The sequence below is a fragment of the Crocuta crocuta genome, unplaced genomic scaffold, assembly GCF_008692635.1.
Source record: "Crocuta crocuta isolate KB4526 unplaced genomic scaffold, BGI_CrCroc_1.0 scaffold197, whole genome shotgun sequence".
Classification (NCBI taxonomy): domain Eukaryota; kingdom Metazoa; phylum Chordata; class Mammalia; order Carnivora; family Hyaenidae; genus Crocuta; species Crocuta crocuta.
In genome coordinates, this window is record NW_027532002.1 from 12257261 (window position 1) to 12270282 (window position 13022).

General features: G+C 36.3%; 1 long non-coding RNA gene across 1 annotated transcript in view; it reads right to left on the minus strand.

The window, feature by feature from the left end:
• LOC144241019 (uncharacterized) overlaps positions 1 to 9525 on the minus strand; it is a 36010-nt gene extending 26485 nt beyond the window's left edge. Inside the window, exons 1-3 of the long non-coding RNA XR_013337939.1 lie at positions 9199 to 9525; positions 5689 to 5857; positions 4371 to 4427 (exon numbers count right to left, since the gene is read on the minus strand). This is a non-coding gene — a long non-coding RNA (uncharacterized LOC144241019). The remainder of the gene's footprint in view (positions 1 to 4370; positions 4428 to 5688; positions 5858 to 9198) is intronic.
• Positions 9526 to 13022: the final 3497 nt, after the last annotated feature.

Here is a 13022-nt window from a genome sequence, read left to right on the forward strand (position 1 = left end):
GCCTCAAGCTCTGTCTCTCTCTGTCTCAAAAATAAGTATTTAAAAAAATAATAATAAAATAAATTTTTGCAATGGAATAAAAGTTGTATCAAATAAAAATCTCTTATATTGCATTATTAATAACTCCAAAGTAGCAGAACCAGATTAAAATACTTTTATTTTTTTAAAGTCTTTTATTTTGATAAGCACTAGGAGCTATAAACTAAATAAGCTAAACAATCTTTTCTGCTAAGTTATCACTGAAAGTCTTCATTTACTTTCATATTTAAAAATTTGTATTAACGAAATATCCTTTCAATTTGCCTAGACTCTGAAAATTTTAGTCTCTGAATAAAATGGACATGTCCTAGGTGAAAGCACCACCCAAATCTCTTTCGATAAATTCCAATGAATGGCTTTTTTGGGGGCATTAAATTTTATTATTTTAAGCAAGTGAGAACTAAGAAATGTCTTCTAAATCACTCAGTTTGATCTATCAAGCTTCTCCTTCATTTTATGAGAATGAATTAAACAGATAAAATGTACAGGGATACTCACATAACAGATATTAAAGCTTGAGTCCTATAACTGTGCTTATGTTAAATATTTAAAATGAAGATTCATCGGCAGGATTTTTTCCTTCGAGCCCTGCTATTGCCATTATTTTTGCTAGGTTTTCAAATGCACCACTGCTAAAGCTATTTTGCAAGGAGCAGCCATGCTGAAGTTCTTTAATTCTATGGAAAAGTTCCTTTTGCAAGTTGTACAGATGGATGTTTCAACTCTAGAAGGGAAAAGCCCAAGCCAGAGATAGTCACTACAGCACAAATGAAAATTTTATGTCTTTTTCCTAAGTTATTCTTACAGAATTCTTCAAGAAACCACCAAGAATACAAGTAAACATAGATATTTAAACTGAGCACTTGAAATTCTTTAAATTCAATATATATGATTTAAGTGTAATGATATTTCGTTTCACTTTAATTTGATCTACAATATCTTCCAATTGGTCTCAAGAGGCTCCAGTTATTTTTTTTAAGTTTTTGTATTTTCTGTAATCTCTGTGCTAACACAGGGCTCGAATTCATAGCCCCAAGATCAAGAGTCACATGAAGAGGCTCCAGTTGTTGTTCTAATTATCTATAATTTATTTCTATACAATTAAAATATCTAAATTGATATATCTTCAGAAATCTAAGGGAAGCAGTTAGAAAACTAATTTAAAGGCCAACTGTAATTATTAGTAAACATTCACATTGGTTGATCATCTACTAATTTGATCTTTGACTCATCAATTTTTAAATTTTTGACATTTTTGTTTTCTTTTTTTATTCTCTAGCTCATAAATTCTGTAAAATGGTAATAATTTCTTATCTAAGTTCATATGAAGCATGAGGATCTGATTCTAACAAAGGAAACCATTGATTAAAAAAGATTGTGGAGGTGTCTGGTTGGCAAAGTCAGTATTGCATGTGACTTCTGATCTTGTGGTTGTGAGTTCAATCCCCATTTGGAGTGTGAAGAGTGCTTAAAAATAAAATCTTTTTTAAAAAGACCAGTAAAAATTTTTAAAAAAATGTTTATTTTGAGAGACAGCATATGTGCATGCTTGAGGGGCAAAGAGAAGGAAGGAGAGAATCACAAACAGGTTCTGTGCTGTCAGTGAGGACATGAACCATGAAATCATGATCTGAGCTGAAATCAAGAGTCAGACGCTTAACCGACTGAGCCACCCCAGTGCCCCTGATCTGAGGTATTTGATTAAGCTTTCTTTTCGTTGAAACTGGTTATATGTACACAACATATCCTTCTCTGCATTATTTTCCAGTTTCAAGCAATAATCTCTTCCCCTCTTTCTGAAGTGGTCCAATAATTTCATTGATATTCCTGGTCTTATTCTTTTTTCTGAAAACTAAATTCCACAAATATTTGTAGAAAGCCTACTCAGTGCTCTGTTGTGAAAAAGGTAAAGGATGATGAATGGTGTAAATAGTTTTAAACTGTCTTTACAGCTGTGGAAACAAAAGCCAAGGAAGTTAAAAAAAAACAAAACAAAACTGACCCAGGGTCACAGGAGGCTCAGCTGCATACATAGAAAACAGGTGACACTACTATGTATCCAGTTTATGAAGATCAGCAGACTTACAGGTTTCACTGTAAGGATAGCTTTTTTAAAAAAATCTTTATTTATCTTTCAGAAAGAGCTAGCAAGGGGGAGGGACAGAGAGAGAGAGGGAGACAGAGAATGTCAGCACAGAGCACAATGTGTGGCTTGAACCCACAGACCACAGCATCATGACCTGAGCAGAACTCAGGCACTTAACCGACTGAGCCACCCAGGCGTCCCAGGGCTGCTCCTCTTCAAAGGCACAGCCCAGGATGTTGAGCTGTTAGGTTCATGTATCTTGTTGGGAGTGGGAAGCCAGGAGCACTTATGGCCAGTGACCACACTCTGTAGCGGTGTGAGCAAATAAGAGCTTGAGTTGCTCGCTGCGCTTCTGCCAAATGTTCTTCAACGATCCAATACATAGCAGAGGAGGGAAGAGCTTGAATTACGCCATGGGGAGATGTGAATGTGCGTGTGCATGCATGCGTGCATGCGTGTGTGTGTGTGTGTGTGTGTGTGTGTAGTAATACACAGCTCCCCCCACCCCTGAATTTTCACTAAAGCAAAAAGAAAAACCAAGCTCACTGTTAAACTATTGTTAATATGGAGTAAATACGACCGTCCCATTTTTGAAGTTTAACATGAGGAAGAATTTCTTAGCTTGCTGCTAAGAGTATGAGAGGTGGTTATTAACCCCTAGAGGTCCTGATGTAGCTAGCTGGGCCTTGGATCAAGTTTTTGAGAGCACATAAGAGAAATCCTGGGTGAAAGAAATCATGGGACCTTCCTGCTTACCCAGCCTTTTACCTTGAACTGATTTTTACCTGTTTGGGATAGTTTAAACTGATTTTTACCTGTTTGGGATAGTTTAAATGAGATTCTGAGAAAATTACTGAGATAAACCATTTTTTCCCCTCAATGTCTCCTCTATCTCAAGAATTTTGCCCTTAACTTTCAATGATGTACAGAACCTCTTGTTAGTATAAATGTAGGTGGTCTTTGTTTGTTTGTTTGTTTTGCTTTGTTTTGCTTTTAAAGTAACGATATTGGATCTGGGCAAACCTCACTCTGGGTCTGTTTACTTATCACCAAAAATAGGGAAAAAAAAGTATTTGCTATTATCTCCCACTCAGAACTATTATATGGTTTCATTCCATGATAAACACATTTCAGCCCTGTCACTGAACTGGGTGTCTACATGCATTGAACCTTCCCTGAACTCAATTTCCTCAACTGTAAAATGGGAAACCATTTTACCTAATAATTCCTAATGCTAATAATCCCTCCAGCCTGCAAATTATAGAACTGTTATATTATGAAACAGGTTCTACTAAAAGCCACGTTAAAGGAGAAGATACTTTGTATAATTCCCTAATCAAAAACACAAACAAAACATCCAAACTTATTTATACAAAGTATCCAAGAATTTGAAATGTGTGTGTGTGTATATATATATATATATATATATATAAAAGGGAAGATGGTTTCCTATATGGAGTCTTATAGTGCTAGCCTCTAATATACATTGCCTCAACCTCTTTCTCTTTCCATTAAATAAAAAGTGTTAGCAGTTTACACTTCCAAGGACAAACTATTAGCTACCAAAATTATATTTTAGAAAAACGCTAAGTGTTTACAATAGTGATTCTAGATATCTTGTGGTTCATACAGACTTTTCCTGTTACAAGTGCTGTAAGCACTTTGACTTCCCTTTATACTACAGAGTCGGCTCTCTTAACTTTACATCAACTCTAGCCTGGATTTTTGAAAACAATAATTTATTTGCATGTTTATACTGGTATATGCATATCTGATTTCAAAATCCAGAGCCTATAACTTCATATTATACTGTATAATCACTTTGATAATGCCACTGTGTGGCAAGTTGCTTGAACTGTATTGCTTTCAAATTTGTTTGAATATCCAACCTCTAATCAGTTATATATACATAAAATCAAATTATCCAATATTCTTAAATTACTTGGTTTATTTTTTAAAAAGTTAGCAAAACCTGTTTTATGAGTTTATAAATGCCATTAAATCTGTTGGCGTTTATTATTTTTTTAAACATTTAAAAAAAATTTTTAAGTAATTTCTACACTCAACATGGGTCTTGAACTCACAACCTGGAGATAAAGAGTTGCATGCTCTACCGACTGAACCAGCCAGGCACCCCTAATATGTTGGATTTTAATAGGTTGCATTTCAAGCTTTCATGGAAAAATAAGAAGGAAAAGAAACATATTTTAACCCATAGATAAAAGATTTTAACAAAATACTTAACAGCCTTCAGCTTAACTTCCGTGTTTTTGAATTTTCCTCATGGAAACATGAAAAAAACCTTTAAAAAACAAAGTAATTGCTTTTTAGATCACATACAAAGTTACATTAAATGAAACTATAAACTATTAAAGAGATTTTTCACAAGTTAAGTAGTAATATCTGCATACTAACCATACATTCAAGTTTTAACCATTAACTGTTTAAACAATAGAAACTAGAAACCTGGGCAGATTTGGTTGTGGGAAGATACTTTAATTTTTGGCTTAATCAAGAGTTCCACAAAAAACAAAAACAAAAACAAAACAAAACAAAAAAAGAGTTTCACAAACATGTTGATTTTGATCTTTTTTCTTGCCTATACATCTTCTGTGTTTAGCTGTAATAGAGTTTTCCATTAACTTCCATGTGTGAGAGTAATTCAGCTTATTACAACATAAGCAGAACACTGGTATAGATAAGAAAATACATGTACTACTTATTGTAAAATAAATGATAATAAACTTCTGTTTATTTAAAAAGCAATGGTTTTCTTCATCTGTTTAAAATCTCAAAGTGTGAAAACATTTGGCTATGCTAGTATAACATGACCCTACCTCATCTCCTTTGTAATGAAATAATTTAGGGATATTTAATAATCAAAGAAAGAGAGTATCTTACAACAATAGTAACAGGAAGGGGCTATCATTGATTGAAACAACATTCTTAACTTATAGCCACTAAAAACTTTACTGGTGGTCAACTCTGAGGCAACATTACAGTTTAATTCATTTCCTTGTCCATCAATAAATATCAAAAAAGCAGTAAATCACAGAACTCAGCTTTCACTTAAAATCTGAGTTTCCTCTCTACATTGAGGTTTTAAAACATGTTTCAAAACAGCAGCAGACCATATCTTGGCTCTTTTTTTTGTAAAGACATTTTGGCAAATAATGCTACTTTGATTAAAACAATTTATCAACATATGGATCATGTGCACAAATAGAAGTGGTAGACAGTCCAACAGAAGGGTTTTGTGATAACTTCATATTTAGTAAATAAATTTAACACCATTTTCAAAACAGGTCATCATATTATTCTGTAACTTTAAAAATTGATCACATGTATGTTTTAATGATGTTACTGGGTATTTCATGTGTATAATAAAATAGTCTTTAAAAAATAGAAAATAAGGCACAGAAACATGAAAACATATTGAATTAAATTCTAATGTTGAGGTACTAATAGCATCCTAATTCCAGTTCAATCTATATTGTTACTCTTCTCTCTACACCTTCCAAAACATACTGAAGAGAAAACCATAATGATAAAATTGTGCTTACCTTGCCTGTTTTAACCTGTAGCTTCAGAAGTTGAACACAAGTTCTATCTTGCTTCACAAATCTCCACAAAAGGCTTCTCAGCAGCAATATGTGTATCTATTCTTATGTCCAATTTCACACACTGACTGCATTCCATACCCAACAAAACTGCCCTCAACTGGACTTGTTGCTGTCAAGGGGAAAGAGTAATGTTTATCTGTAACTCTATTATCTATTTCATTGGATGAAAATATTTACTCAAAGTTTTGTTTATTAATATTTAAAACAAAATTCAAGTTAATCTGTTTGTAAAAGTTCACAATATTGGTTCTAAATTAAGATAAAATTTGAATAGAACTATGATTGCCGGGGGGGAGCATGGATAATGCATTACACCAAAACTTTAGGTATTTTAGTTTGTTTTTTATTGGTCTTTTTGCAGATGGCCATTCACTTAAAACAAAACCAAACATGCCATTTTATTCTTGGTAGTAAAGAAATATAATGCAAAAAATTTACCATAGATGTATGGTAATAGAATCAAGGAGCAAAATTCTAGGCAGTTTTCAACAAACGAAAACAAAACAAAACAAGGTGACAGCATTCTGTATTTAATTATCCCAGAACAAAATGTTATCAACATAAAAGAGACCGTATATATTTCTGAAGTAACAGAATTGATATTTTTCTTGTTTTTTTTTTTTTTAAAGACCTTTGTTAGTGTCCTTTTATGAACTGGATTTTTAATAGCTGTATTAGAATCAGAATGTGTTAGAATTAGAAAGGATCATACAGTTATGTCAGCTTAATGAAAAATATTCAATAGTAATATATTTCTAACTTGATTGTATCAAATTGTACACACTTGAAAGAGTCTTTACTAATATTTTGGGGGGTAAGATTTAGTTTTAAATTATTCTCCAAGTCTTGGAAAGTGCTAGGGAAAACATTTTTAGATTACAAATAAGATATGAATAGTTTACAAAGAAACATAACATAAAAGTAGAGAAATTACTTCAATGACTGGCACAGGACAGCCCCCAGCCAAAATTAAATAAGGGAAAACTATCAAACAGGTTCAATTATTGATATTAAACATCAGTTCAAATAAAACCTTGCCTTAGGGAAGGCAGTGGCAACTGTCATTTTAAAAATAATTTATCGTAAATTTGTCATTTGAGAAAAGCAATTAAAAAACACCACCAACTCTGTTTTTAAGCAAGCTACCGCAAAAAAAGGTGGTAAATATTTCCAAAGAAGTGTTAGGCACAAATTTTAGGACAAATCTTTATCGTGTCAATTTTGATAAAGATTTCAGATCTTTAGTTTTGTTTTCTGCTATGTCTTATGGTCTCAGATTCTTATGAACTTCAGCTGAGAGGTTTTGCAGTAATGATAATCGTCACCTAGCCTGTTGTTTCCATCTTTAAAACTGGGATCATCATATTAAGAGAAGCTCAGGACCAAAATGTAAACTGAACTCAAGAAGGAATGAATTTTAATGAGTCAAAGTGGAAATGGTAATAATGGTCTGTACCATTATTCCTGCAAGTAAGGCATTTACGCATTTACTCTGCCTTATTAAAGTCTAAAAATTAACTTTCTATTTATAGACAACATGAGGAATTCCTCAGTTTATCTCTAAGATCATCTAGGAGCTGATTTGTCTATAGTTGATTTGTATATACAGGTCACAAAACCAGCTGTTTCATGAAAGGGACTTTTTGCTCCTAAATTTTGTGGAATGTGATTCTGGAAAAGAACTGGTCAGGAAAACAAAGGGTTCTAATAAGAAAATGGTAACTTCAGATATGTCTTTTAAATGCACGTGTTAGAAAACGCTGAAAACTAGCCATAACTTCAGCATGTGCTTTGCTTTCCGATTATCTGAGAAGAGTGTAGGTTCTTATTGTTCTTTCTAGTGGGATTTCATGCCTGGATTACTGTCCCACTTTGCTCCATTAGTTAATACATACTCTCTACCACCTTCCCTCCACCTTTAGCAAGGAAACCTGAAGGATAAATGAGTTACAACGAAGAAACCAATTTAAATGCCCAACTCTTCTCAGCCTCTCCACACCCCTCCCCCCACAGACAAATGCCTATCTTCTTTGTTTTCTGTGGCCCGTCAGCAAATAGTTATATACACACACCAATTACCAAAGACTCTTTCCACTAAAGGTCTCATTCCTCCTTTCTCCTTGGAGAATAGTAATAATAAATGAGTATTTTAAAGTTTCACTCAAGTAAAGCAATAACATAAAGGATAAATTGCAATAAAAGGAATCATGTTTACTACTTTAAGCATCATGTATAAAATTTACCAGATAGATTAAAATTCTCATTTCTGACTTAGTAGTTGAAAATTTAATAAATCAATTTCTCCCAACCAGAACAAAGTTTATTAAAAGAAAAATACTGGTTATAGAAATCTTTGAATTTAAGAAAACATTTGAAAATATCTCAAGTTTTCAAGTTTTGGCTTGTCCAGATTAATTTTGGAACTTTTTTTTTTTACAAATTAAAATTTTTTCTAAAAATTCTTTAATACTTTTTCTACTGTATCATTTTCAAAATAGAAAGATTACAGATTATTCAAGTCCCAACCTAAAATCACTTTATAAATAATCATCTTTGAATTTTAAAATTTTTAGGTGTCTAAGGCTTATCTAAATTAACTCTATGATCTCCAGCATTACACTATAAATGTAACCTTTAAGCTTTAATTTGTTCAACTCAAAATAAACCATTTGTAAGTTACTCAGTTTCTGAGAAATAATTTTACAAGAAAATTTCCAAAAATACATATATATTAACTACTTTACTAAAATGTAGTTAAAATATATACACAAAATGTAAACAAAATAGGTCTGTATTTTAGAAGCTCTTCTTTCCTAATTTAGTCAGTTTTTTAAAATTTGTTTTAAAGAACTGCTCAAATACCTTTTAGTTTTAAGGTAGGTGGTCATTTACATTACTTCAATTAGTTGGCTTTTAGAGATTAAAACGAAAGAACAAATACAGTTTTACCAAAAGAATTTAGGAGGATGATGTAACATCCCTACTAGCTAAGAGTTAACAATACAGACAAAACTTTGAACTCACAGATTTAAGCCGATTCTCTCAAAGTTTTTTTTTACTGGGCAATTATTGTTTCACGTTTTTTAAAAACCAGATCAAGTATTTTGTTAAGACTTAAAAAATGAACCATTATTTGTAAACTAATTATTAAGTTGTATTTCTAATTAATACATTTTATTTTCTTTAGAAAATGACATAATTTGAGTCTGTTATGAAATTAGATATAACAAACAAATTCACACTTCCCTCTTTTCTGTCATGGCCAGAGTTCTGATATTTATTTTTGAGGAGAACAATAGCAACTTATGTACATAAATACAAACGCACCAAAGACACCACTACCTAGAATACAGCACTACAGCTGTTAGCTCTTTCAGTTAATCAAATTAAATAGGATTATTCGTTTCTTTTGTCCTTTTCCAAGACAAACGCTTATTAACGTTTCCTCACCGTCTCTACCAAACCTCAGTAAAATTACAACATTTCAGTTACAGAAATCGCTAATCCTTCAAGGTCGGTCTCAGCTTCTTTGGTCTTAGGGCAGCTTCAACGAAAGCGTGATCTCGGCATAGTTGACTTTACCCGGAATTTTTCGTTTGCTTTTTTTGGAGGGGTTGTTTGGTTTTGCTTAAAACAACCCGGTGGACCACAAAAGGGGGTTAGAAAGGGAGGGGGCAGAAAGGGTCGGTTTTTCTAGAAACCCAGGAAAATTCAGGTATCTGAAAACATATTTTGTTGTTTTAACTAAAAAAGAGATATAAATTCTGAGATGTTGGAAGGGGCAGGGAGCCGATGTGACTCCAGTTGGTGAGCATGGCGCAAACCGCGGACCTCCGGGTGCTAGACGTTGGGGGAAGGGTGGGGAGTCTGCGTGCACCATGCGGTCAGCCCAAGGGGCGGGCTCCACACGCACACTATTTTCTACTCTTCCTTAGTTACCTCCCTTTTTCCTTCTTGGGAGTTGGGGCTGGGGGCTCGAAGTTAAAGGGCAGGAAAAATGAGAACACTAAGAAAACTCAATCCCACCCCCTCAACAACAAAACCAATGAGAGGGAGCAAAGGATTATTTTCGCGCCACAAAAGATGGAAATCCAAGGGAGGCTCGGGGTCCAATGAATGGAAACCAGCAAACGGCTCCGGCGGAGGCAGCCGACGGTGATAGGCTCCTTCCGTCCACCAATCGGGTGAGCGAAGAAGGCTTCCNCGTCTCGCGGCCCCGCCCCGCCCCGGACGGAGGCGCAGGGCTGAGCCAGGGCTACTTGCGGTCTCTCTCCGTGGGTACCAAACCTACCCCAGCGCCAGGCAGCTTCTCGCACACTCGAGATAGGCCCGAACACACGCTGCTTGGTTCGTCACCGCCGCCCGCGGGCGGGCGCGCGCTGGAGGAGGAGGAGGACCTCAGGTGGTGTCATGTGGCGAGGGGAACTGTAGAGGCTCCCCTGACCCCTACGTCCAACTCGTGCACAGCTCCGCGCGGAGGAACAGACCCCGAGGCGGAGCCAGGAAGTGCCGGTCCCGCGACAGGGCCAGGGCGGTCCAGTGATCGAGGCGCTCCGAGGCGAGCAGGCGAGCGACGAAGGATTTTGCCAGCGGGAGCTGCAAGAATCCCGCCCTCTCTTTCCGGGCAGAGCCAGGGGCAAAAGGAAACTGGCCCATCTCCTCATCTCCTGGGGCACTATTTTTGATTTTGAACAAAAATTACTGAAGACAGATTCTCGAGAGAGCAGACTTAGGTTACCACTTATCACGTATCTGGTTTAAACACATGAATCCAGGAGAGTTGTTTGAAGACGCAAGAGTATGTTAAAAACACCTCCTATGGGGCCCAGGCGACGACGCGGCGGGCATTGCGTGCCCACCCGGCAGTAAGGACTTTGGCTCTCCGGTGGCCTCAGAAGTGGCCGGGTGTTAGGAGGGGTAGCAGCAAGAATGCCCTTTGTTTCGCCTCTACCTGCTCAGCCTTCGCTCATAACCTGTGGATACAACAACGGTAACCGACCTTCTAAACACTTTTTCTCCTTTAATATTACTCTGACCAATAAACATTTTTATTGCCCCCAGGAGATAAGGAGTAGGTGCAGCAGTCCAAAGAGTAAACACGGTGCAATTTGTGACACTCAGCCGCATCAGAGCACACACAATGGGTGGTATTCTCTCGTGGGGTTAAAACTAGGAGCTGCAACTGCTTCGGGAAAAACTCGGGAGTAGCCCATATGCACTGTTAATTTCCTGTGTGAGACTTAATGTAAGACTGGAAGTTAGACTAACCTTCCATTCATTTTTGAAAACCCCCTAAAGATACTTTTGCTCTTGAAATGCCAGTAAAAAAGACAGTTACCCATGTTCTTTTTACTCAACCAGTGAATATACACTTATCCCTCAAATGGTTGTAAGACTGGAAGTGGAGGGCACTGTATTCACCCCTTTGATGTCTGAGCTTATATGACTCCTGTATGTTTTTAAGGTCCTAGATGGAGTATCCAGTTTGTTAAAATAATACACAGATTAAGTTCACGAATCCTAGGAACATATTTCATCAAAACAGCACACAGTTGTCTTAAATTCCAGCTGTTAGATGTGTTTGATAGTGACCGACAAGCACGGGCTAGTATTTATGGAAGATAAACAATTTATCCCATGCTTTAGAAGTAGATACTTCCTTAGGTCTCAGTTTTAGGAAGAGCAAATAGTGACCAATCCAGAAGGCACCACTCAAGTGACTTTGAAAGCAAGCTGAATGTAGAATATTTGTTCTTAATGAAAAATTACTAAAAGTTGAATGATCAAAAGGCTAGTTTGTAATATTTAAAGAGCTACTTAGAAAAGCAAATATTACAAAATGAATGTAAACACATTTCTCCAAATAGCTTTTGAGCACATGCAACAGGTACATGAAAAAATTAATAATTTTTGATATTTACATTTTGAATACTACAGAAGTTAAAGGAATATTTTTCTTTTTTCAGAATAAAGCTTTTTAAAAAAACATGAAAAGGAAAATTAAGCTTTTTACAAGTTAAACCTGACCATAAACTTAAAATCTCACCACCCAAATGTTCTTTATAGAACTCATACTATAGTTCTAAGCATTATTACACAATGGCACATTTGTCTCCTCAATCTCAAAGTAAAAACATCTCACTAAATTAAATGTCAATGAAAATACTGTGAAAGTGAGTTTACATTTCAAAAGTTGGATTTGCTTGGCAGAAAGAAAAACCTGTTAGAACAGTTGTATTTAAAATGGATGATCTGACACCTTCCGGCTCCTTAACACAAAATTATAAGTTCCTTTTAAAAGAAAAAATGTAAATACTTCATGCAATAATTCCCACATGTTGAAAAAATTATTTCATTCATCTTTTAATTGGAAAACATACTTTTAAGTGTCATATACAGATGTGACAGAGAAACGAACTCTGAGCAGTTTTAATTACTGAAATGTTTTCAGTTTAAATCATATTTTCTCTAGCACACAATACATTTTCTACTACGAGTACCAGGTCATTATAAAGATTCCTGTTTATATTTCCCTGCTACATAGAATTTCAGTCGCTTTTTAAAACTAAGCATTTTTGGTCTTTTCCATGGAATACCTGTTAAAAATATACCACAAGTAACTGGTGCAAATGAAGCTTTCGAGTGGAGTGCAGTCATTAAACGACACTTGCAGATTTCCACAAGAACCCGAGCACTGTGTTCATTTCCGTATTCCTCTTCTCCAGTCTACATTTTGTTGGCCCAGTAAAGGCTTCACCCGGCCCAGACCCTCCCCCACACACCCCCTATTGTACTCGTTACATCCAGGGGAAATTATGAATGGTTCTCATGGCCAAATCCCGGCAAAAACGAGGCAGAAAAAGATTTCAACAATTTTTCAAGTGCGAATATCACCTAGGGATAACGCAGAGCGGTCTTCCTGTTTTAAGAGTCCCAAGTTCTCCAACTAAAATTCTTTAAATAAAAGTACCAGCCTACCCCACTCCTCCTCCTCTGGAAACTACAGGAAGAAATGGTTTCCGTTTAGATACCGACTTTTCCCACTATGACTTCTCTCCTCAGGCCTCCGAGGCTTGGGACGCCCCCGTCCCCACGCCAAATACCTCCGCCCCTNTGAATCGCGCAACCAATCGCAAACGCGAAGCCGAGAGCCAACGCGAGCGCAGGCGGAGGAGGTGTCGCCCAGACACCCGCCCAGGACGCTGCGGGCTCCCATCCCCCACCGCCCTAGCTCGGGGCCGCCCCACTTCCCCGGTGCCCGGGCCCAGGAAGGG